General features: G+C 34.0%; 1 pseudogene; it reads left to right on the top strand.

Annotated features, from left to right (window-relative positions):
- On the top strand, positions 1-24,646 carry LOC132601683 (disease resistance protein Roq1-like; annotated as a pseudogene).
- Positions 24,647-25,658: the final 1,012 nt, after the last annotated feature.

The raw sequence follows: 25,658 nt of genomic DNA, 5'->3' as shown, positions 1-25,658 counted from the left end.
ATGGATCCTTTAGACAATGGAAGCGTCTGTTGGCAGCGAAGCTATTCTTCCAGAGACTACAAACGTTTCGTATCACATAAATTGCCAGCCATGAGCAGATCGAAGAAATCACCTATCTGGAGATTATTATGGAGAAAGATGAAGAAAGAGAAGAAGAAATATTTTGAACGCTCCAGTTCTAAGTCAATGCGGTTTACTTATGATCTCAATTCTTATTCGCAGAATTTTGATCAAGGTTCATCAGTCTTGGCTGACACTCAGGAACTTTCTAGATCATTCTCAGCTCGCTTCGCTGTTCCTTCTAGAATATTCCCCAAGAATGAATTAATGGTTTGAAGAAGAAGAAAGGAAGCTTTAGACAGATACAAGCCCTCGAGACTTGGCACTTGAACGCTAGGAAGCTTGCCCTTTGAGACTGATCCTTCATTTGGAAATGCTCTTTTCTTTTATAAAAGGTGGAATTAAGTATAATGATAATGTAGTATCTAGTTAGTTTAGAGAACTCAAGAAACGGGAAGCATGTCATTGTAGTTTTGCATTTTTTGTATAATTATATTCTACTCTAGTTTGGTGTTAATGACAGAATTTAGATATATGTTAGACGTACGATTGCTGCAAACTACTTTTTTATACTTCCAATTCCTCTTCTTGCTCGACGAATCACCTTAATTTATCCTCCGTAAAGAAGTAACGAGTCAGTTCCCTTTCCGTCTTTCAATAGCATAAATAATAAAGTGAAATCGAAATGGCAAATCACCAAATTAAAGAGTGAGAAAAGGACTTGCTTTCATAGAAAGAAACAAATTAGGAGATGAAATTTTGATTACATCAATGTTTTACAGGCTTAAATTTTATTTGAAAGAGTAAGTCGAAAGAGACTTTTATTAAATAAATTGTTGGTAAATTATTTTTCTTTTCTGTGCAAGATAACTTTGAATTCTTATGTTAATTGAGAATTCTTTTAAGGATATACAAGTTATCCATAAAAACCTTTTTTAGCATATGTTGACTCATTCACAAGTAAAGGGAGATGCTTTATGGATAAATCTACCTTTTCTCTTTTTGAACTTTATTTCTCTTTTGATCAGCTATGTTTGCTTTAGAGGTTATTCCGTCCCCTTAACTTGACTGTTCTTTTTCTTTTTATCTCATTTGATGTTGAAGTAGCCCAATTGACGTTGGTAAGAATATTGCACTAGATTCCTTTTTTCTGTTGAAGATGACAGAAATGACACAGAAATCGATAAATGTTCCACTGAGTTTCTCTTTATGGGGAATGAACAACCCTTTCCTAAATTTTAATTATTCAAGAAGATTAAGGTGAAGAAGTCATTCATCCAAAAGTCACCAGTCATTAGTCATTGCCGTTAAAGATTTGTAAAATTCTATTCAAATGTTAAACGGATGGATTTACAAATTTGAGTTTATAAATTCTAAATTATGAAAAAAAACAGTTAACTAAGTTTGAGATCAATTAATCGTACATATTAGGTGAAGTCCTTCTTTGTGAAAGACACCCATAGGCACCAATTGTTACTGATGCATTTTGTTTTTAGTCGGTCCCCAACAAAAAAGTAGCCCGACCCTTTATGTTTACTTGTCAGTGCATGATTTGTCACACAGTTTAAGAGCAATAAATAAGACGGTAGTTTTACTAGTCCCTCGTAATAATTATTAGAAGTCATCATGATTTAAAATGAATTGGAGTACTTGATAATAAGGATAAAATAGTTTTAAAATAATAATTATCTTTTGATTTTTTAAAATGGACAAGTAAAAATGAATATATCTATTTTAGTATAATTAGTAGACATGAAAAAGTGGACGGAAGAAGTAATATATTTTTTATTTAAAAATAATTTAATTTTAAATTTTTCATTTTATCCCTAACAAAAAAAAAATTATAGCGACGTAAATATTTACTGCTATTTTGAGGCCACAAATTTTGAAATCTTTGTTCTTCTGTAAAGTGTCACTACTAAAAAATCACTTTTTTTCCACGGATATTCTACTGAAAATCGGTGGGAAAAACATAAATAGTAGAATTTTCACATAAAAAAAAATTATAAAATTTTTAGCGGTTCAATGAGAACTTGTTTCCCCCATGTATTTTTCAGTGAGATTGTTTGGTGGGAATAATGTAGGAAAATCATGTTTTATGTATAAATTTCTCAGTGAATGTTCTATAGTAGCGTGTAAACTCTTACGTACATATAAAAACGGAGGGAATGTATGCAGGCCAAAAGAGGCTAAAAATGACTTTTGCTTACGTTGATGACACCTGATTTAAAATGAATTGGAGTATTTGATAATAAGGGTAAAATAGTTTTAAAATGGTAATTACCTCTTAATTTTTTAAAGTGGACAAGTAAAAGCGGATATATCTATTTTAGTATAGTTAGTAGACATGAAAAAGTGGACGGAGGAAGTAATATATTTTTATATTTAGAAATAATTTAATTTTAAATTTCTCATTTTACCCCTAACAAAAAAAATTAGTCGCGTAAATATTTACTGCTATTTTGAGGCCACAAATTTCGAAATCTTTGTTCTTCTGTAAAGTGTCACTACTAAAAAATCACTTTTTTCCGACTAATTTCCCACTGAAAAATTTTCACCCACTAAAAGTCGGTTGGAAAAACATAAATAGTGGACATAAAAAAATTATGAAATTTTTCAGCGGTTTAATGGGAACCTGTTTTCCACTATGCATTTTACCGGTGAGATTTTTAGGTGGAAATAACGTAGAAAAATCATGTTTTATAGCATAAATTTCGGAGTGAATATTCTAGTACCGTGTAAAACTCTTAAGTGGTCGTTTGGTTTGAGGTCAAAATAGTCCCGGGATTACAATCCCGGGACTAATTTATACCATCTGTTGGTATTATTTTATACCATTTGAAAGATGGTATAAAATAATACCAGTATAAGTGAGTTAAGAAGGTATAAGTTGAGTTATTTCAGCACTAATTTTTATACCACGTTTAGTACAAGGTATAAAATAATCCCGGGATAAATCTATACCTTATACCAAAGGTGATATAAAAATTAGTACCGGCATAACCCATGTTATACCTTAAACCAAACGACCACTACATATAAAAACGGAGGGAATGTATGCAGGCCAAAAGAGGGTAAAACTGACTTCTGCTTACGTAGATGACACCGAGCATCTACTATAAAAAGATAAAATGTTTGACGAGATTTTAACACTTTGCCTATTTGAGTATTGGTAGTTTGACACTCGTTTTAAGAGGAATTTTGACGACGGACAGGCCTCAGAAATATTTAATTTTGTCAACTGCTTGTAAGCATGTGATGGACTCGTATACTAGTGGCGATTTCAGTACAATTTGTCTGATCCGTCCAATATGTTCATAAATCATAATAAAATCGTATTAGACATTCAGTTTAAAATTATGAATAAATATGGGTTAACATGTTTCCCCAGTTATGTTTCCCCAGTACTTACTTCTAGTTGAAACCGGTAAAAAACGAGTCACTTATTATTTGATGAATATTGAAATCTTGTTGGATTTGCAAAATCAGTTGAAATCTTTTGGCACAGATTGATCAGATTGTTCTATCTAGCCCATCACCATTTAATTTTTGCAGTGTGTAGATAAGGAAATTGTCTAATTATTTTTACCTACATTCTGGCTACATTAATGTTGGCACGTTATTGCAATACTATTGCATCATAATTTAGTTTTCAGTGTTCTTCCTTTTATGCTCTTTTATTAAGTAGCCTTCAGAATTTAAATGATCATTAGATCTTGTTATATGTAATGTAAAAGTTATTAATTAATTATCTCAAATGAAAAAAAGTTAATATTTTGCGCTGTAACAAGAATTAGAACAGGTTTAACGTATAACCATGAAGATAAGATATAATGGAGAATCTGAAAAAAGAAAATGAAAAGGTTGCAAAGAAAAATGCCAGTGTTTACATGGCAGGAGAAAACTAAATTGTGATCTACTTTCTCCCAACTCCTAAGAACAGCGGCGAAGATGAATGTCAGTGTACACAAATGTCACGCCCCCGATTCACGGGTCGTGCAGGCACCTACCTTATACCACCTGGCAGGCGAACCCTTATCCAACTCTTCGTAAAATCATTTTACCAATTCATGCCAACAACATTGAAATAAATAAGTAAATAAAATGTCTTTCTAGTAAAATTCGCACCATACAATTTTAACAATACAAATTTTCCGGATCTAATCTAGATGTGTACAAGAGCTTCTATTACGTACAAGAAGGGACAAGTAAAAATAAAATAATGACACAGCTTCTGTCTGGGAGGAGATACACAAAAGCTACCGGAGGATATCTACCGCTGCAACATAATGAAACCTCCAAGTAATTACCTAAAAACGCACCTACACTCCGAAAGGAATGTAGCAAGAGTAGTATCAGTACACCAAACGTACTGGTAAGCATCATAGGCCGACTAAGATTAGTTCACGCAATATAATATAAAATTAAACATAATAAACATATATGTTGATTAACGATTACACTTAATGTCTATTCCCACTAAATAACAATGCATCATGAAATTACCCGGAGCCCCTCTATTACTATCACTTACACAATCTCATATAAAGGAATAACATAACCCAACAGCGTCGTCTATTTTGAAGACTCTCAGACATTCATATCTCGAAATAAGAATCGGGACAACTCTTCATACCGCTTCGTCCTATCGGAATTGATTAACATTCCCCCTTTATTTCCCACAATACAGCGAACTTATTAATTAACGGGCAGTCACAATGATGTAACGATTCTAGACAACCCTCAACTGCTATCTACTTATAGATTATTCCTTCTAACAAATATCAACAACCCATGAACAACGGAACACCCAATTTACGTATTCCATTCTTAGCCTTTCCGGACGTAGACATTAAACGCATAAAAAACCACAATTACTTTACCACGAAAGGATTCAACTCTTGAAAACTCGAAAGTGATTCATACCTTAATATGATGCCATAAGACTCGCGAACACCATGAGCATGATATATATAAGAGGAAATAATTACGAAAAAATAATAAAATAAATGTAGTCTCTCACCAAACATGTACACACATGCTAAATGGTAATGTTTTCCCCAAATAGCCATGACCTGCAGGGGGTCCATGGTGTCCATGTACTACGAGTTCGCAACAAGGCCACATCGTGACCCCCTGTCAAATGTGCCTTAAGTAGATGTATATGTTCCATCTTCACTTATTATCAGTACTATCCATCACCATGTTTTATCAGTAATTTCCATCACAAGATATTATCCATAATGTCTTAATCAAACATAATCAAATAATAAATGTGAAGTGATGCCAGAATCAGTGATGTACCAATGAAATTATCACAAGTCATACCTGAACTCGATATTAATCATGCATACCCACAACGTAAATTACTATAGTAAAGTATGTGCCACCTAACATATCGTAATCCAACTTATACTAAGATCAATTTACAACCGCATCAAGCCCAACCCTTCTAGACTTTCCCTGATTTCACACGCAACACTAGTATCCCTTTTAGAACAATTAGCTAAGTTTCTCACTACTACAAGCCCTTTTTAATACTAACAATGTCAACCTATCATATGTCCAACCGATCAAACTTCTTGTCTGAAGGCCTAATCATACTTTCTCCCATCAATTCTACGTCATATATACGTTTCACTAATCAAAGTCTAACTCAAGTAAACCATAACCTACCTTGATGCCGAGCAGCTATCACGAGCGTCGTGGAGCTTCCTCCTATCGCATTCCCGAACCGAAGCCTTGACAGCGAATTCTAAGAATTTCACGAACCCGAGAACAAGAGTCAAAATCAAGCATGCATAATTACTCTAGACTCCATGGTGATTAATGTTTATACGTCGTTTACGGATAATTCTTCTTTTATTAATCCTGAGGGGAAACTCACTACAGGAAGGATTATCCTTATGAATATTTTGCAATAAAGACGGTTCAAGGCTTACTTTGACGAAGTCTCCGAGTGTTTTATCAAATATTTCCAGGAGGCAGCCTAGAATAAGGTTTTGAGGAAAAGTGGGAAAAAACTCCGAAATAGGGCTAAATATATTTTTCTGATTTTTGCCATTTTCGTTGCAGCGATGGACTTTATGCTGCAACGAACTCGCTGTTGTGGTCTCTGCACCGCTGCAGCGAACGATTTTTTATCTGGACCCGCGAGTTTTGATTTCTCAGGATTTGATCACGATTTCAATTTTACACAACACTTATGAGAAAACTTAACTTTTAGTCCCCTTGAAACTTGGTTTTGAAAATGGGCCGCAGAAGGTTTCAATAATGACCAAGCAAATCGTTACAACAAATGAGACTATGAGAGTATATAATCTTGTCGAACATTATAAGGATATATAAGACATGCACCAGTGAGAATCCTGAAGAAGCTATTAGATTTCAAGGATAAGAATAATCTTTATAGAGTATTATAGTAGACTAGAGTTTAATTTCCTACCAGTAATATTAGTACAGCTGACACTTTCTTCAATTGGTGCATATGGATGTGGCAACTCACGATGAAATTAAAGTACTTTCTTACATTGTTAGATGATCAATATTCTAGACATGATTATAATAATGAGATTTAAGTTTGATGTGATTATGATGGTATAGTTTCGTAGGTAAACTTCAGAAATCAGATTCTTAGGGCCCGTTTGGCCATAAATATCAAAAACTTTTTTACTTTTTTTAGAATTTTTGAAGTTGGAGTTGGAGTTGGAGTTGGAGTTGGCCATAGTTTTTGAAATTTTAGTTTTTGGTGAAATGTAGTGTTAAAAAGTGAAAAAAGTTGAAAAATTTTGAAAAACAAGTTTTTCTTGTTTTTAGTATTCCGGAATACAACTCCGGAAAAAAACGAATAGTTTTTATGGCCAAACGCTAAAAGTAAAAAAAATGAAAAAAAAAATCCGAAAAAAAGTGAATAATTTTTATGGCCAAACGCCCACTTAATTACTTGGAGTTTTGAAGACGGTTTTCTTACTCAAAAATGGGTCAAGGCCCAAAACAATTTCTGATTTTAAAAGGGAAAAGGACACACAGTGGCCTTCAGAAATTTGTTCGGCCCACGTTTGGACTTAATACCCCGAGTGGGCCGTTCGGCTCAAAGTATTGCCAAGTGCTGGCCCAGTCATTAACTACACAAAAAAAAAAAAAAAAAAAAAAAAACAATGACTTTTAGTCGCCACAAAAGATCGAAAAGTCGCCCCTAAAGATCGACCAAAAAAATTCATATTGAGCCTTCAAAAATTATCACAAAACATGTATAATATGTGTATAATTAGTAATTTTATGTTGATTGAGCCTTCAAAATATATCCCAAAACATGTATAATATGTGTATAATTAGTAAGTATACATTCATTATACATTTATTAAATAAAAATTATACATTTTATAATTATACATTGATTATACATTTATTATACACAAATTATACAAGAATGATAAATTTTCTATACATATACTTTGGGGATACATATTCTATACGATAATGGTACCATTTCTATACGTATGATACATTTTTTCTACACATATACAAAAGTGATACATATTCTATACAATAATGATACATTTTATATACGTATGATACATTTTATATACGTATACAGTAGTGATACATATACAACAATGATACAGTTTATATACATATGCTGGAATTAGTTGAAAATGGATAGAAAAGGAAATTATTTTGAAAGCTAAAAAATGACTTTTAAGATTCTTGGGTCATCGGGTGTCAATAGTTTCACCCGGATGACCATTTCTGTCCTTTTCCCATTTTAAAATGCCCAACTTCACGTTCTTGAGAAAAAAAAATCAAATTTGAAGTATAAGAAAAATTCAAGTTTCGACTTATTGAGACTTGACTGTTTTTTTGCATAATCAAATACTGCCCAAGCATATATATATATATATATATATCGTGTTTATAGACCTAGAGAAAGCTAACGACAAAGTCCTAAGGAAGGTTTTATGAAGATGTTTGGAGGATAGAGGAGTTGCTGCTTACACTAGGGTGCTAAGACCAGGTCAGGACTGTGGGACTGGGAACATTTTCCAGTCGTGATAGAGTTGAACCAGGGATCAGCTTTTAGCCAGTTATTATTTGCTTTGACGATGGATGTACTAACGCGACATATTTAAGGGGAGGTGTCTGGTGCATGTTATTTACAGATGACATAGTTTTGATTGATGAGATGTGAGGCGGCGCTAACGCGAGGCTACAGATTTGGAGACAAACCCTAGAGTCAAACAGTTTCAAGTTGAGTAGGACCAAAACTGAATACTTGGAGTGCAAATTTAATGTCGTGAACCATGAAGCGGACATGGAAGTGGGGCTTGACACACGGTCATCCCCAAGAGAAGAAGTTTCAAGTACTTGTGGTCAGTAATCCAAAGTAATGGGGAGATTGATGAGGATGTCACACATCGTATCGGGGTAGGGTAGATGAAATGGAGGCTCACATTCCGTGTCTTGTGTGATAAGAATGTGTTGCCATGACTTAAAGGTAAGTTCTATAGAGTGGTGATTAGACCGACTATGCTATATGGGGCGAAGTGTTGGCCTGTCAAGATGAGGAGAGATGGATTTGTGGGCATGCCCGGAGAGATAAGATTAGGAATAAAAATATTCGGGCCAAAGTGGAAGTGGTTCCCGTTGAGGATAAGATGCGAGAAGTGAGGTTAAGCTGGCTTGAGCATATGAAGAGGAGATGTGTAGATGCCATGAGATAATATTAGCATAACTTTGTCTTGTAATACCCAATTCCTAAGTCGTTGCTCAACCCTTTTTCCCTTGCCCTTAATCCAGTCATTTCACCTCTCTTTCTCTCTATTTTTATTTCTTAAAATTATATTAATGCATAAAATATACTCCTAACTGAGACTGAGAGTAATCCAAAATTGAAATTAAAAGTAACTCTAAGTATATTGTAGAATATATTGTATACTGTTACATTATATTAATGTAGGAAATTGTATATTGGTGTATTACATTGTTGTATACTATGAAGGTATACAAAATATAAATTGTATAACTCAAAAGTATACAATGTACTTACCTCCTTGGGGCATCAGAGACGCCATCCCAAACTGAGATCAGATAAGCCCGCAATACAACTAATAGTAGGATCGACACGGAGCGGTAAGTAGATTTAGTGAGCATAAGCCTAGTAAGATCATGACCAGCTCTTTTGTCCTACCCCGTGGAGCAAGTCTTAAAAATAAATGCATGAAAGCAAAAACAAAATATATAGCAATATATGAGAGATATCATAGCAGGTAAACTGTACAATGAACATAAATCTCAATAACAAACCACAAAAGCGCGCTATTGCCCCTCGTGTATGTACCCACTAGACCAGCTCGTAGTCCCTATGCAGATAAAACTGCTAGGACAAGACATAAGTCCTATGCAGATAAAACTACTAGACCGCTAACATGGGACCTCATGAATAGTGTGACTACACTAAGTTCATGGGCCCTCACCGGTAAACGGGTAGACCAAAGTCATGATAAAAGTATCAATTAAAGTCAACGAAGCAAGAACAACATTTAGTACAAGTAAATAACATCACTTGATCAATATTTCACAGAACAAGTCATAAACACGTACATCAACATCATATAAACCTAGCATGCTTCAAATAATGAAATACTAGGATAACATGCATAGTTTGATAAAAACAAGTTTAGATCATGCTTTTACAACCTAATAGCATCATGATATAATCATGAAAGATTATAATATAGAGTAATAATTCAAAATTGGATACATGTCATTGTACATCCAAACTTCACAGACATGTTAGGTAGTCTCAAGGCATTTATGCAGTTTATCATATTTTGAAAAGGCAAGCAATTCGAATGTTAAAATCTTACTTAACTTGAAATCGATAAACTTCATAAACCCAAAATGTGCATATTTCCTCCAAAACAACCTCCAACGACCTCAATCTATACATTATGTCGATTAGCTATGTCTATATATTATACTAGTCGGTGTTATCCGTTAATATTAGGTCAAGCTTAGGTCAAAGGAAAGTCAACACAAAGTCATGAATTCCCCATCAAAATAGTCAAACCCGAAACAAATTACAGAAGCGAATTACCCATAAGCATACGATCCCAACTCTATAATCAAGTATTGATTATGACTTAAATAGCTAGATCCATTTCCTAATTTTCTAATTGAGAAACTAGTTCAAATTCTGCAATATAATCCTTGAAACTCATGATTTTATAGTTAAAATCCACTGAAAATCAATTATAATTGTCATTCGGTGTTATAGAATCATTAACTTAGTGACCTAGATCGAATCACTCTATTGGATCAATGCTTGGAGCTCTCTACTTTCTCAAAGTGAAAAAGCCAAATTTGGAATTTGTCATTGTTCAATATATACCCAGGCCTGATCTTCCTCGTGATCACAAAGACTAAACTCAGTTTGACCTTTACGATCGGGGTCGCGGCCTATTCACACAATCGCGGAGAATAATTGCCCTAAGGTCAAAACTCCTCTTATATGGAGTAATCACGGCACACACGTCGTGGTGGGTCAATTTTCTGACTTATACGATTGCGGTTCTCTATCACGGAAAGCAAAATGTCCCCCTTACCGGTTTCGCGATCTCGACATGCATCAGCTTCACTAGAAAAAACTCAACAATTGTGTAGAATGTCAAATATCGTACTGAAGTACATAATCACATATATATTTATATATATTATTATAACATTAACAAATATATAAACCAGTATTAGTACAAAACAAAGACGTTGGAATTGCTTGTCTTTCTTTTGATCTCCCTGTATGGCCTTAGACAATCTTTCCCTAATGAACTAGATTTTGGCGTTGAGTTAGGCCCAAGTCCATTTTTTTATCAGTAGACGTTGAACAGGTATTGAAAATGGTGAAAATAAGGCTAGCCCGTGGCAATGAGGTGGAGAACTATGGCGTTAATGGTGGAAGGCAGTAGTCAGAGGCAGATCCAGGATTTGAAGACGACAGACACCATTATCTTGACATAAACACCAAAAAAAAAAATCAATGACGACTTAGGGATAATACCGTATCAGACTGGTTATTAATAGTGTGAGCAGTGGCAAAAACACAAGTATATAGGTCAAAAATAATTTTTGTGCTAATAATTAAACTTTAGCACAATTGAAGCAATTGAAACATATAGCTTGGGATTCGATCTCGGGTCATAGGTAAAGGAAGCATTGGATGCAACCAACGTGCCCGTGACACACTTTCATTTATTAGAGTGCACAATTAAATAAACACTAGTTTGCGAATTTGGTGTATATGTTATATAAAGGAAAGAAGATATTTAGTAAATTTGATTGTAAATCAGGATACTGGCAGGTACGAATGCATGAAGAAAGTATAGAATGGACTGGATTCACCTGTCCTGAAGGACATTTCGAATGGTTGGTAATGTCATTTGGATTAAAGAAAGCTCCATCAATTTTTCAAAGAAAAAATGGATAGTATATTTGGAGAATATAAAAGGTTTGTATTAGTATAGTATTTCTGGTTTATTTAAAATATATAGTCTAAAGCTATTTAATTCATATATTACAGCTAAAATCTCAGCACCTATACTACTCATATTTCCTCTTTCTTTATACTTACCACTTTGATAAGCACATATCTTTCCTTCATTTTTATTATTGTATTTATTTGGTTTTGCTTTTAATACTGTTCCCCATCCTTCAAAACTACCATCTGTTTCTATAATTAAATAATCTGTTTCTAGAGGCATATTTAAATCAGGAATATTTTTTATTTTTTAGAGGCATATTTAAATCAGGAATATTTTTTATTTTTTATTTGATTTTTTGTACTAATTTAATGTCTTCAGTATTAAAGTGTTTTTGACCATTAGATCCAGTCTTTGAATAAAATGATCCTGCTATTTTTCCTAAATATTTTATAAAATTTCTAGCATAATTAACTATTCCTAAAAAAAAATTGTAATTCTTTAACATTGTCTAACTTATCTGGCATTTCCAAAGCTTTCTTGGCTATATGAACTTGGGAATTACAAGGCGTAAGAGAAGATATAAAAGGACTTACAGATAATATAGAGTATCAAAAGAAAGTTTGTAAAATAAGGATTCTTTTAGGATAATAAACAAATTCAGATAAAATAGATACACTAAAGAATTTATAATATTTAGACTTAAGAATATACTCAGAAAAGAAATATAGAGCATTAAAAGATTATAGTATTATAAAGTGTAATTTTAGTAACGGAGAACATATATTACATAGCGAAGACAAACAATTTAATACACTAGTAGATTTAGTCATAAATTTTAGTGAAAAAACTCAAGAAAATAATAAAGATATTACTAGAATATTAGAAGTTATAGAAGTTTCTCAAACTAATCAAAAGAAGAAGTTAGAAAAATTAGAGCAGAATTTTGATTACCTAAAATCGCAAGAATCAGAATTAGAACGAAAAATTCAGATTTTAACTAACAAATTGAGTTTAGAAAAATCGCCTATAAAGACTGAAATAGAAAAGTTAGTTAAGGCTATTCTAGAAAAGCCCAAGGAAATAGAAATAAAGACAAACCAGATATTAACAACGACACTACAAATAGAAAATTAAAAAACGATATTAGAGATTTAAAAAAGACACTAGAAGAGCTTAAAGAAATTACTCTTTCATGAAGCAACTTTATTTTACCCTCTCCTAGTACTACTCCTAAAAAATTTATGTAATTTTTACATAATTCCATCTTTTTCTTACTAATTATTATTCCATTTTCTAAAAATAGTCTAAATACCGTTTGTAGGTGTTCTAAGTGTTCTTTAATATCTCTACTAAATACTAATATGTCGTCTACATACACTAATACAAACCTTTTATATTCTCCAAATATACTATCCATTTTTCTTTAAAAAATTGGTGGAGCTGTCTTTAATCCAAATGGCATTACCAACCATTCGAAATGTCCTTCAGGACAGGTGAATGCAGTCAATTTTATACTTTCTTCATGCTTCCATACCAGACAAATGGACAGATGGATATAAGTTACCAGACAAAACAGAATTAATAAATAGTATCGGGTAAAGATACAGCTAGTCCGGTTCAAACTGTAGCTAGTAAAGACTCATCAAATCCATTGATGGCTGTCACTTTGCCAAAAAGTGAAGATGCGGGATGTTCATCTCTCCAGATAAGACGGAGACTACCAAAGACATTTACGCAAGGAGCAACTTCTACAAATAAAAGCATACTTGCAAAAAAGAAAAAGAACGAAAAAATAGAAAATATAGTAAAAGAGACACTAGAAAAAAAATTCCAGGCAAAAGAACAAGATAAACATATAGTTAAAATCCTAGTCCAGAATTATCTCCAAGTCAAGGGATGTCACCAATCCATAGTTCAGATTTCGAAGGAGATGATATAATTTCGAGGACAGTGCATTTCAAGACTCTCAAGATCCAAATGATGTAGACTCAGGCATGAGTTTTGATTCGGTTGCTTTACACAATTTGGACACCTAGATCAATTAATGGAGAAAAATAATGATAGAACAAAGTCAAAAGAGACGGTTGAAGACATTATAGTTGAAGCAATAATAATAGCAAGATGACAAAATTAAAAAGAAGATGTTACAGAGAACGAAGACTTTAGTGGAAACACATTTCAGAAAAGGAAAAAGAAGAATTTAGTGGAACAAGACAATGACATTTTAAGAAAAGAAAAAGAAGACTTTTTAGTGGAAGCAATACGACAAAGACATCTCAGAAAAAGAAGACCAAACTTTATTAAAGTAGTTTCAATAAAGTAATGGGACAGCTCAGCAAACGGACAAAAATATAAAGTATCTTTTGAAAAGTTTCACGTGACGATGGGGCCCCAAGAGCACCCGGCTGAACTCAAAAGATTCTTCACAAATTTGAAATCCAGAGTTGAAGTCCGCCAGACACCTATAAATAGCAGCATCTATGGAGAAGCAAGATATCGAGAAAAAAGGCATCCACCACATTCTCTCTAGACAAGCTCCATATTCGCTTTCTCTTTCAAATGTCTCAATCCCTTTCCCAGTCCAAAAATTTTGTAATATAAACCTTGTAAAAATATTATTAAGCTTTCAGTAATTCTCTCTTAGTGTGAAATAGTTTTTGGGTTCCCCGAAAGGGAAACCTCTCTCCATCTACAAGTCATGTAAGTTTTTATCTATGTTTTCTGTCCCAATCTCCCTACTATGTAAATTATTCCATGTTTAATTAATATATTATGTTTGAGTAATTACTTACTTGTTATTTCGAATTTATTACTCTTAGTATATGGTTATTTTCTTAATTTCTTAATATACTCGATGGATTAACCTGTAAATTCCTAGCTGTTTGAAAGGCCGTTTTAATGTCCAAATGATAAGAGACGATGTTGGCCGTGGTAACCGGGGTGTGGTTAAAGAAGAAGGATATTAAGAACAAAGATTAAGAGAAAGAGATGAACAGTGTAATAAGATTCATAACTGGACATTGTCCAAATTATTCAAAAAAAAATGTAAAAACGTAAAAATTGGGAGATAGGCAGAAAATAAGAAATATACCTACATGATAAGAGAAATCAAGGAGTAAGGGAGTACCGAATAGGATTGTTTAAAATATTTGTACTCTCAATATCATTTATATAGAAATACTATAGCATCAAAATACAACAAGAGTTATATTCCAATCAATTTTGAGGGTGATTGTTGGGGATTTTTGCTTCTCGAGATCAGACCGTGACTTTACTAATATGTTTCTCTTATTTTTGCTGCTTATTTGATCAATAAATATATTAAGATGGACCTTTTTATAAGATTAATTATTTATCAGTATTTCAAGGGTACATTTCTAGTTACATATAAATGTCAAATGCCTAAATTTGGATATTGCGTGCTCCATTGTTTGAGGGGGGAAAAACACTTCTTTTCTCACACACACAAAAAGAAGGCCTAAAAGTTCCAAAAATTGAAGGTTAGAGGGGATGTTGTTTTGGTGGGGGAGGGGGCAAAGGAAGGGAAACTTGTTAAGAATTCAAACAAAAAGTCGAAAATTATATCCAACCGTGAACCAAGCTTATACCATAAAAGTTGATGAGTTAGTAATATACAACTAGATTATCATTTTCAGCATGGACACACAAACGCTATAAACCAAATCACGTATGTTCAATTTACATAACGATACGTCTAACTAATAATTTCTAGTTTCAAAGCCCTCGCGAATCGCGATCCTTCATCTTCTTCTTCATCATCATTAATGGTTTCGTTGCTTGATAAAGATCAACGACTAACCGGAGCTTCCTTTTCTTTATTGATGTGCACGTACTCTCCATATTTTTTTCTTCAATTTCTTCAAAACAATAATAGTCATTATTATTATGATAATCGCCGCTAAGCTGAATTAACTGCAAAGCTGCATCCTTCTCATGTTCCGTTATCATATATTTAAGATTTGTTGATTTCACCATTGGATAAGTATTTGTTGTTGTTAAGAGAGAAAATTAAATGATATGGAGTTGCAAGAATATGCAGGGGAGTTTTTATACGGAGAGTTTGGAAATCCTAATTCTCTTAGGGGTCGTTTGGTTTAAGGTATAAGCTGGGTTATCCCAGCACTAATTTTTATACTATGTTTGGTATAAGGTATAAATTAGTGCTGGGATAAATTTATACCTTGTATCAAACATGGTATAAAAATTAGTGCTGGAATAACCCAGCTTATACCTTCTTAACCCACTTATACTGGGATTATTTTATACCATCTTTTAGATGGTATAAAATAATCCCAATTGATGGGATAAATTAGTCCCGGGATTATAATCCCCGGACTAATGAGTCCTTAAACCAAACGACCCCTTAGGAAAAGGATTCATGTAGGGGTAATATTGTAATTGCTTATCTTTAACTTGTTACATCAACCGCCTTTAAGTTTTCAAAACCGTCAACTTCAAGATGAATTGCTTTTCGAACAATTTTTAAGAAAATTTCTTATTTTTGTTATTGGTTGGAGAAAAAAATATTTTATCAGAATAAAATTTGGTCTTTTTCTCATTAATTAATTATGTCAATGCTAAAATGTTCGCAAGAAATATTGATATAATTAAGCTACCAATTATAGAAAGTCTAACGACACTTCAACCTAAATCTATACGTGGTATTTCTCAAGCTACTTCCTACCTCTTAACATATTATATTGTCTTGTTCGATTAGGGGGGAAAATATGAAATTTTGATTATCAGTACTATTTAACAAATAAAATGCACCATAGAGGTTTAGAATCATGTATTTTAGATATAAGTTGTTAAAAGTAATTTGTTCCGTGACTATCGTCTGGAAGGTTTTCCTGTAGGAAGGAAGATAAAGAAAAAAAATTCAAAAGTTACTGTATGATACATCAATTCTTGAGAATGAAAATTAGTTTGATAGGAAGCGTTTTAGGTACATAAGTAGGATCGTGTATTTTAGGTATAGGTTGTTTAAGTGAGGCTTTGTTCCGTGACTATTGTCTGGAAAGCTTTACTATACGAAGGAAGAGAGAGAAAAATCACCAAAAATTACAGTGGGATGCATCGACTTTTGAAAATAAAAAATAGATTGATAGCAAGCGTTATTTTAATGACCTTAGGAAGTGAGAATCCAAATTATTTGAGGTCTCAAACTAGGTTACGGACTTTAAAAGAGAAAAGAAAGAAGGAAAGTTGTGAAAAGATTCATGAGGTGTTCTACAAATTAACGAAACAATCAAGAAGTTAGGACATTTCTGTTTTGTTTTTCATACATATATCAAAATACCCAAAGCTTTACCGCGCTGTTAGACATAAGCTGACGTAAGTTGTTTTTTGATATGATCAATATATCTTTACAAATTCTGACCCCAAAAATAAAAATAAAAATTTTGCAAAGAAAAAGTCAGAAAAGGAGCTTAAAAAATGCCAAAGGTTACAAATTAGAGATAGTTTTGGCCAAGTATAGAAAGTAAGTACTTAATGTGCCCTTGGTGACAACATGGGCAATACTTAACAGGGAAAACGTTCAAACTTGACATGAACTACGCAAGATGGTTCATAGATGCCCGTCGTTAATTATTTGGCTGGAGTTTACCCTCAACATTATAAAATCAGGTTAGAATTGCCTTTAGTAACTATTGGAAACAACATTAATCTCCAGTTGAACTAATTAGCACCATTTTTCCAGCTTTTTACAAAATGTGACCGAGATTAAACCTACCCCTTTTACCCCTCCCCCTCCTTTTTTTTTTCTTTTTACGACCCCACGGATTCTATCATCCCAATACCCAAACCACCAAAAACGTACTAACTTACAAAAGTAAGCTTGCAAATGGATAAATTTAAGGTTACATTGCAAAAGAAAAAAAAATCCATTGACATACCAAAACATCATGGTAATTGCCAAATGGATAAAAGTCCTCAATTTTAACCTATAGGATGTATGGCCAGGGGCGGAGCCACGTTAGCTCCAAGGGTTCAACCCCTTCGGCAAAAAATTATAATGTATTTTTAAAGTTAAAATTATTTTATTATGTATATATAATAGATGTTGAACCCCCTGACTTCTTCGTGTATTTACTTTTTAGAATTTTTGAACCCCCTAAATGAAAATCCTGGCTCCGACACTGTATATAGCATCTATCTGCATAAAGTAATACACCATGGACAAGGAGAAAAATAAAAAAATAAAAAGTTAGGAGATCAATTGTTTGTGTGCTTGTAAAAAGTACGCAATACAGACTACAGACCAATTAATTAGGAGTACCTGAGTTCATTTCATTTCATTATGAGTTCAAGCTGCACTCGTTTACAATGACAATATTTAGAAACAATGAATAATAGAGTAAGTGCGATTAAACTTGGACCTCACAAGGATTTGGACCATTGACAATAAGACGATAAAGCTATTGTAATGAAATAATTCGGTGACAAGTGAAAGAAAGGGAATTCATATATTTATACAACAAATATAAAATAACTGAGAATGACAATTACAGTCACAAACAAACTCAATAATAACAACAAAAAATATAGTATATTTGTGTGGCCGGTCAGTAATTGATATACTGAACCCAGTTTGTCTCATCTTAATGTCTAAAGAAAGTATTAAAAGAATGCATGTATACACAGAGTTGAGACTCAGAAAGAAGTGACTAGTGAAAGGGAAGAAAACCAGATTTTCCATGCAAACATTTCTCATCCTTTACTTTCAATTCGTTTTCTCTTTTCGACTTTCATTTTTCTCCTTTTCTGCCACATCTGTTTCACTCTTTAATTTCTCACAGGAGTACAATTTGATGACAATACTAAGATGATAAGAAGTCTATTATTAAAAAAATTGATGATGATAAGAAGTGTATATTATAATTAAGTCACAGTTACAGAAGACTACCAATAGTGAAAAGAAAGGGATACGACTAGGCCTGTGCACGAATCGGTTCGATTCGGTTTTAGCCATCATCGAGTTGAAATTTCGAATTTCGATTTTCAATCAAACTCGATCCATTCTAGGTTCAATTTGATTCGTTTTTTATTATTTCGGTTCGGTTACACAAATCGATTTGTTCGGTTTATTCGAAATTTAAACAAACAACTATTTCATTTCAGTTTTAGAGCAAAACATAACAAAAAATAATGAGATCCTAAACTTGCAGCCTTATAATCAAGACATTAACCGAGAAAAAATCACAAACTTGCAAACATAATAGCATATAAATAGCAAAACAAGAGCTTGACAACTTGTGCAAGCATACAAATCCGCCAACACCACATTACATATACCAAATTAGTCATATTAGTCACTAGTGACATATAAATTCGGTTTGTTCGGATCGGTTCGGTTGATAATTGAAGCAAACCGTATCCGAACCGTTAAATCGTAATATTTTACAATTGCATTTGTAAATCGAAATCGAATTGTGTTATCCAAATTAAATTATCCGAATTGTTTCGAAAATTCGGATTGAACCGATTTGTGCACAGGCCTAGATACGACCTACTCTTTATTTAGCACATTTATCTAAGTATTTCTCACAATACTAGCCAAAATAAACTGAGAATTTCCTGTTAGGATTTAGCATCTGTTTAAGAATGTCTTATGCTTCTTCTATTACATGTTCATCTTCCAAAGACTAGAAGTATGATGTTTTTTTGAGTTTTAGAGGTGAAGATACACGTAGAACTTTTGTCAGTCATCTCTATGACGCTCTAGAACAAAGAGGAATTCATACTGAATCCATACTTTGAAAGATGATGAGCGGCTGGTAACGGGAAAATCAATTTCTGAACAACTCATGAAAGCTATAGAACAGTCTAGACTAGCCATCGTGATATATCCAAGAATTATGCATCCTCGAGATGGTGCTTGGAGGAGCTTGCACACATCATAAAGTGCCAAAATGAATTGGACCAAATTGTGATTCCAGTTTTTTATGACATGAGTCCATCAGATGTACGCCATCAAAATCCCTCATTTGCTAAATCATTTTCCAGCGCGAGAAAAGCTGCAAAGATGACATGAAGAAAAAGATCCAAAGATGGAGGGATGCACTTGCAGAGGCAGGGAAAATAACAGGACATGATCTAAAAAATTATAAGTAAAGCTTTCTTTTCTTTTCCTTTTTGCTTTCTCATTTTACAAGAGGAAAAGGGGACCAGAAGTTTAGCTACATTTCGAAACAAGTATCTACTCTTTTTACCTAAAAAGAACAAACATCTAGGACGGCATAGACATGGTAGTCAGTTTACTAATAAACATAATTAAACAAGTTTAATGAACAGAATATAAGCATGCATGCACTTGTTTGATGGTGTAATGGTGGTTTGAGGACCTAATGACAAGGAGAGTAAATTCTTTAATTGTTAGCTTTTCTTGATTTGGTGAATATGCAAAGCCTTTTAATTTTCATGCTTGTGATAAAGCTATAGTCATCATTTAGCAGTCTTAGGAGGATGTCTAGAAGTATTTATTCTCTTACGCTTCTCAATAACCGTCTTATATCGCCTTTGAGCTTGTTTTGCAAATTCTTGAATCTTTCGGTTAAATAAATTTAATTATGGAGTCTAGGAATAACTGGAGAACATTTTCCAGTTCATCTAAATAGGTTTAAAATATTAGTAATAAGATTTTAAAATGTAAAAAATGTTATAATTCATTATAGTTGATTTAAACTAACTTGTGGCATTATTATATGTCATCTGTTTTACAGAATAGTCTATGAAAAGATTTTATTTTAGCTTCTAATATATTTATACTATGATTTCTTTTCATTGTAATGTGTAGGGATGAGGCAGATTGCATCAAGAAACTAGTTGATGGCAAATTTCCTAAGTCGCTTCAAGTTATTTCACCCTTTCCGAAAGGCTTAGTGGGTATGAAATCTCAAACTGAGACAGTAATCTCATTATTAGATATGAAATCAAATGATGTTCGTTTTATTGGGATTTGGGGGATGGGCGGCATCGGCAAGACAGAAATTGCAAGTTATCTATATCGGAGATACCGTCATCGATTTGAAGCAGATTGTTTTCTTGGTGATGTTGGAGCATTGTATCAAAAAAATGGGCTAACATGGCTAGAACAAGTTCTCATCTACAAGCTCTTGGGTGAAAAGATGACTCTAACCAGTGAACACGAAGGGATGATTGTTATAAAAAGCATGCTTCGCCGCAAGAAAGTTTTGTTAATTCACGATGATGTAAACTATCGAGAGCAATTGGAGTTTTTAGTTGGAGGGCCAGAGGGGTTTGGTAGGGGTAGCCGAATTATTTTAACAGCAAGAGACAAGCACCTGTTAATTAGTCATGTTGGGGATAACTTGTATGAAGTCCAATTGTTACCTGAGAATGAAGCTCTTGAATTGTTGAATAGGCATGCTTTTAGAGAAAACTCACCCAAGAAAGATTTTATGGAACTTTCAAGACAAGTGGTGAAACATGCCGGTGGACTCCCTTTAGCTCTTAAAGTTTTTGGTTCTTCCTTATATAAACGAGACAGAGAGCAATGGAGAGACATAATTGATCGGCTGAAGAAAATTCCTCACAATGATATTCTAGGAAAACTTAGGCTTCGTTTTGATGGACTGGATAAAGAGGAGAAGGGAATATTTCTAGATATTGCATGCTTGCACAAATATGATTCTAAAGATTATGTGCAACTAGTACTTAAGAGTCGTGGTATTCAATTGATAGGAATGGATTACCTTGTCGAAAAATCTCTGATATCCATCTCAGGTTACAGTTTTGAGATGCATAATTTGATAAGAGAAATGGGTGAAACTGTCTTGAGGGAAGAGTATGCAAACAGCAGAATATGGCTTCCTGAGGAGGTTCATGACCTTTTTGCTGGAAAGTTGGTAAGGAATGTTTTAAAAAGAATTGATAAGTTTGTAAGCTCTTAGTGTTGTGACTTTGTTCCATTAAGTTTTATCTGCTTATTTTTTTTTATTTTTTTATGACATGGGAACCCGCAGCCGCTACCCTTTATCTACCATTTATCTGCTTCATTTTTATTCCTCAACAAATAACTATATGTATCTTTCTTTATAGAAAACAGAAAACGTGGAAAGCCTATGGATTCAAGAAGGTTGCGATTTCAAAGATGCTACTATCAATCATAACAAGATATTCAAGAAGATGCAAAGCTTACAGGTACTCAGAATTGATGAGGGATATCTTTGCTTGGATTGCGCGATCACTTATCTTCCTTCTAGCTTGCGGTTTATTAGTTGTTGGTGTTATCCTTCAAGTTCATTGTCAGAGAGGTTCGAACCATCAAACCTTGCTGTGCTTTCTTTGACACATAGTCTGCTTGTCGAACTTTGGCCAGTATCAAAGGTATACTTGCTTTCTCTCTCTCTCTTCAACACAACAAATTCCAGCACTTTTATTCCCTCGGTTAATCCATGTGATTCAATCACTCCACGATCGAAATGCTACAAGCAATAATTGTTCCATTCCACGCAATTAACATCAACATGATTCTCACCTGAAAAGTGAAAACCTAAAACTCGCAGATCCAATATACAAATCTTCATCCAACATCAATTGAATAATCTATCCCGTTCCCTCTCACTCCAGAAGCTCATAATTCAATCTTTGAAATATGGTGGCATTCATGATCTAAACCACTTTAAAAAGATGATTTTGAGTTAGATAAGCAGTGAGTCAGAAATATAATCTTGTATAATTTTGTTCTTTTATAAAATCAGAAATTGAGCAACCTGAAGCATTTGGATCTCAGCTCCAGCCTTGAGTTAAAAACAACCCCTAATTTTGGTGATATCCCAAACTTGGAGACACTAAATTTATGGGGGTGTGAGAATTTGGAAGAGGTCCATCCCACTCTTGGACATTGCAGAATGCTTACTTCTTTGAGTTTCCGCAGTTGTCGGAAACTTAAGAAGCTTCCAAAATTTGGTACCATGGGATCTCTTGAGAGACTCAACCTCCTAGAATGCACAAGTTTAATAAAGTTTCCAAAAATCTATGGAGATATGCGGCGCTTAAATACGCTCTTTCTAGAATCCCCCTGGATAAGAAGCTTACCTCTGTCTCTCAGCGGCCTGGCCCATTTGAATTTGAGTGGTTGTCAAGTTCTTGAAAGTATTCCAGACACCATTCAAAATCTGAAAAAGCTGGAGATTTCAGGGTGCAGTGAACTAGCAACGCTGCCAAACAGCCTCTTTGAATCTGAGCAATTGGAGGAACTTGAGATACGCTATTGTTCTATATTGGTGGAACTCCCTATATCTCTTGGAGTTCAGAAGAAGCTTGTTTGGTTAAACTTTAGTGAATGTGAGAACCTAAGGAAGCTTCCAAACTCCATTCGTTTACATGATTGCTTTGAAGAACTCAACATATCTGATTGCCCAAACTTAGACGCATTTCCAGAAATCAAAGGAGATATGCATCAGTTATCAGCACTAATCTTGGAAAATACTGGGATTAGAGAACTATCTTCATCAATTGGGAATCGAAGCGGCCTCACTTATCTCAATATGGAAGGTTGTGAAAATCTTGTAAGTCTACCAAACAGCATCTGTAATTTGAAGAATCTTCAAAGGCTTGTCCTCCGTGGCTGCAAAAAGCTAGAGAAGCTTCCAGAAAACATTGGTGATTTACAGGAGTTAGAGGAACTTGATGCAAGTGAAACTGCAATCTCCCAACCAGTACCCCACTCCATCACAAAGCTTGGCAACCTGACTATTTTAAATTTCTCACATGAACAAGTTCAACCTTCCTCGAGATTTGTTTTGCATCAAGTATCAGGTCTATCCTCCTTGATAGAACTTGATCTTAGAAATTGCAATATATTGGGTGAACTTCCTGAGGATCTTGGATCTTTGCACTCTTTGGAATACTTGAATGTTAGAGGAAACAATATTTCTTGTTTACCAAAAGCATAAACCAACTCTTATGCCTTAGACACCTGGATGTTCAATTCTGTCAGAACCTTAATGAACTGCCAGGAGAGTTACCCTCAAGTTTAAAAATGCTATATGCAGATTATAATTTAGCCTCAAAAACCATCAGAGATCTACTAAATAAGTGTGTTGATTTGGATCTGATCTCGATATCATGGTGTGATCACGAACTAAGCAAATCTGCATCTGTCTCAACTAGCCAAGTCAATTTGCTGAAGTTCCTACAGAATTTTCTCGGTACATGTATCCAGGTTTTTATCTCTCTCTCACTCTCACACACACACATCTAAGAATGTTTATTATTCTCAGCTGACTTGTATAAATTGTCGTGTCTCTTTCTCCTTTCTTACAAGTAGTATTAACACTATTCCCAAAGTTTCTTGTTCTTCTATTTTTGTTACCACCTGTTGTTTCTTGTGCTTCGGTTGTTGTTGCATTATTTCGCTGTTGTTATTGTTCCTTTTTCCAAATGTTAGTGCTCCTTTCCTTATTAGTTGCCGTGTCTTCTTCACCTCCGTATTTCCTTTTTCAAACTGCTTTGAAGGTCTATCGGAAACAACCTCTCTACCTCTACGACATAGGTGTAAGATCTGCGTACACTCTATCCTCCCCAAACCCCACCTGTCAGGTTACACTAGGTATGTTGTTGTTGTTGTCATAATTGACTCATATAAATACTGATCTCTGATGCAGTGTGACTTCCACCAAAGGACGCATTTATGCATCTCTTTTGACAGAGGCAGATTTCCAGAGTGGTCTTATCAGTTTGTAAATCAAGAAAAGATCTCAATTAATCTGGACCCATCTTGGTATACTGATAAATTCATGGGTTTTCTGGTATGTTGCCATTTTAGCCCATGTGATTTGAATCATCCCGGTATAATGACAGCTAGATTGGCATGTGAATCTCATCCAATGTTCAGACGATATGACTTGTCATGTCGTGTTAGCTTAAGTGAGCTGGAAAATGATCCTTCTCCTTCTGTTATGTTGTTCACGTACATACCATTTCAAACTTTTTGGTCTTGGAGTAGTGGAGGGAAGAACCCAAACGATTACCTCCGTTTTGAGGCATATATATGGCCAGCTGTTGCACCTGATTGGGAAATTCGCCTGGTGGATGAGAATACTCTCAGAATTTTGAGCTGATCAGAGTTTCCAATACCCCATCAAGCAAAATGGAAGACACTTCAAGAAAGAGAAAGAAAACCTCAGATTATCCAAGGTTTTCTAGATCAACAGCAGGGACAAATGAAACTACGCTGCTCTCGTTGCACCAAACATATAGCAGATACTCAAGCTAAGGTTAAAGAATTAAGCTGAACTGTTTTTTGTCTTTTCGATTCTGGTGTAAAGAGAACTATATAGATTATGTATAATCAATATTAGATTCTTTTTATTCCTTCTGCGAAAAAAGGCTCCATGTAATTGTACATGTTTTTGGATTTTGATTGCCAGTACCAACTTGGTACTGATGAAGGCAATGTTACCTTTATCAAGAGAACATATTCAAGCTAAGGTTGGATTTCAAAAACTTATTGAGCAATCTCATGTTCATATAAATATTTTCATCTCACACTTTTGGATTTAGAAAGTATCTATCCAGACACATATTTGAAAGAATGAAGATGTAATGGAGCAATTAGCCAACATCCAAGGCAAGTGGTAAAAGCTGTGCATTATATTCCTTTCTTATTTTTTCACCATTTTCTCGCCAAGCGTGTCTGATATTCCTCCTATCTGTTGCAGAATTGCTCGCACCCTACCTAATTAAGGGCTCTAATCTTTGAATGTATTTTTTAAATATGCAACTTAATTCTCCATTTATTCTCTTAATGCTCCTGGGATATAGAAGAGATAATTTACGATACCAAAAAACAAAAGACATACATATGAAAAGAAAATTTAAAATCAAATGTATAAGGAAAATAAAAGTACAATACGGAAAAAGAAATCCAAATAAAAGCATCACATACCTTTTTGTAGATTTATAACGAGTGAGTTCTCGAGGACCATTCCTCTCAATGGAGGAAGAGAAGTTAACACTCATTTTATAGGGAATGTAATGTGAGTCCTGTATCCTTCCTATTTAAATACAATTTTTTGTCAACTCCTATTTAAATTCATGAATATATGGTATTGTACTAAAAGGTAAATGTTA

The sequence above is a fragment of the Lycium barbarum genome, chromosome 7 (assembly GCF_019175385.1).
Source record: "Lycium barbarum isolate Lr01 chromosome 7, ASM1917538v2, whole genome shotgun sequence".
Lineage (NCBI taxonomy): Eukaryota > Viridiplantae > Streptophyta > Magnoliopsida > Solanales > Solanaceae > Lycium > Lycium barbarum.
This window is presented reverse-complemented; position numbering and strand designations above follow the sequence as displayed.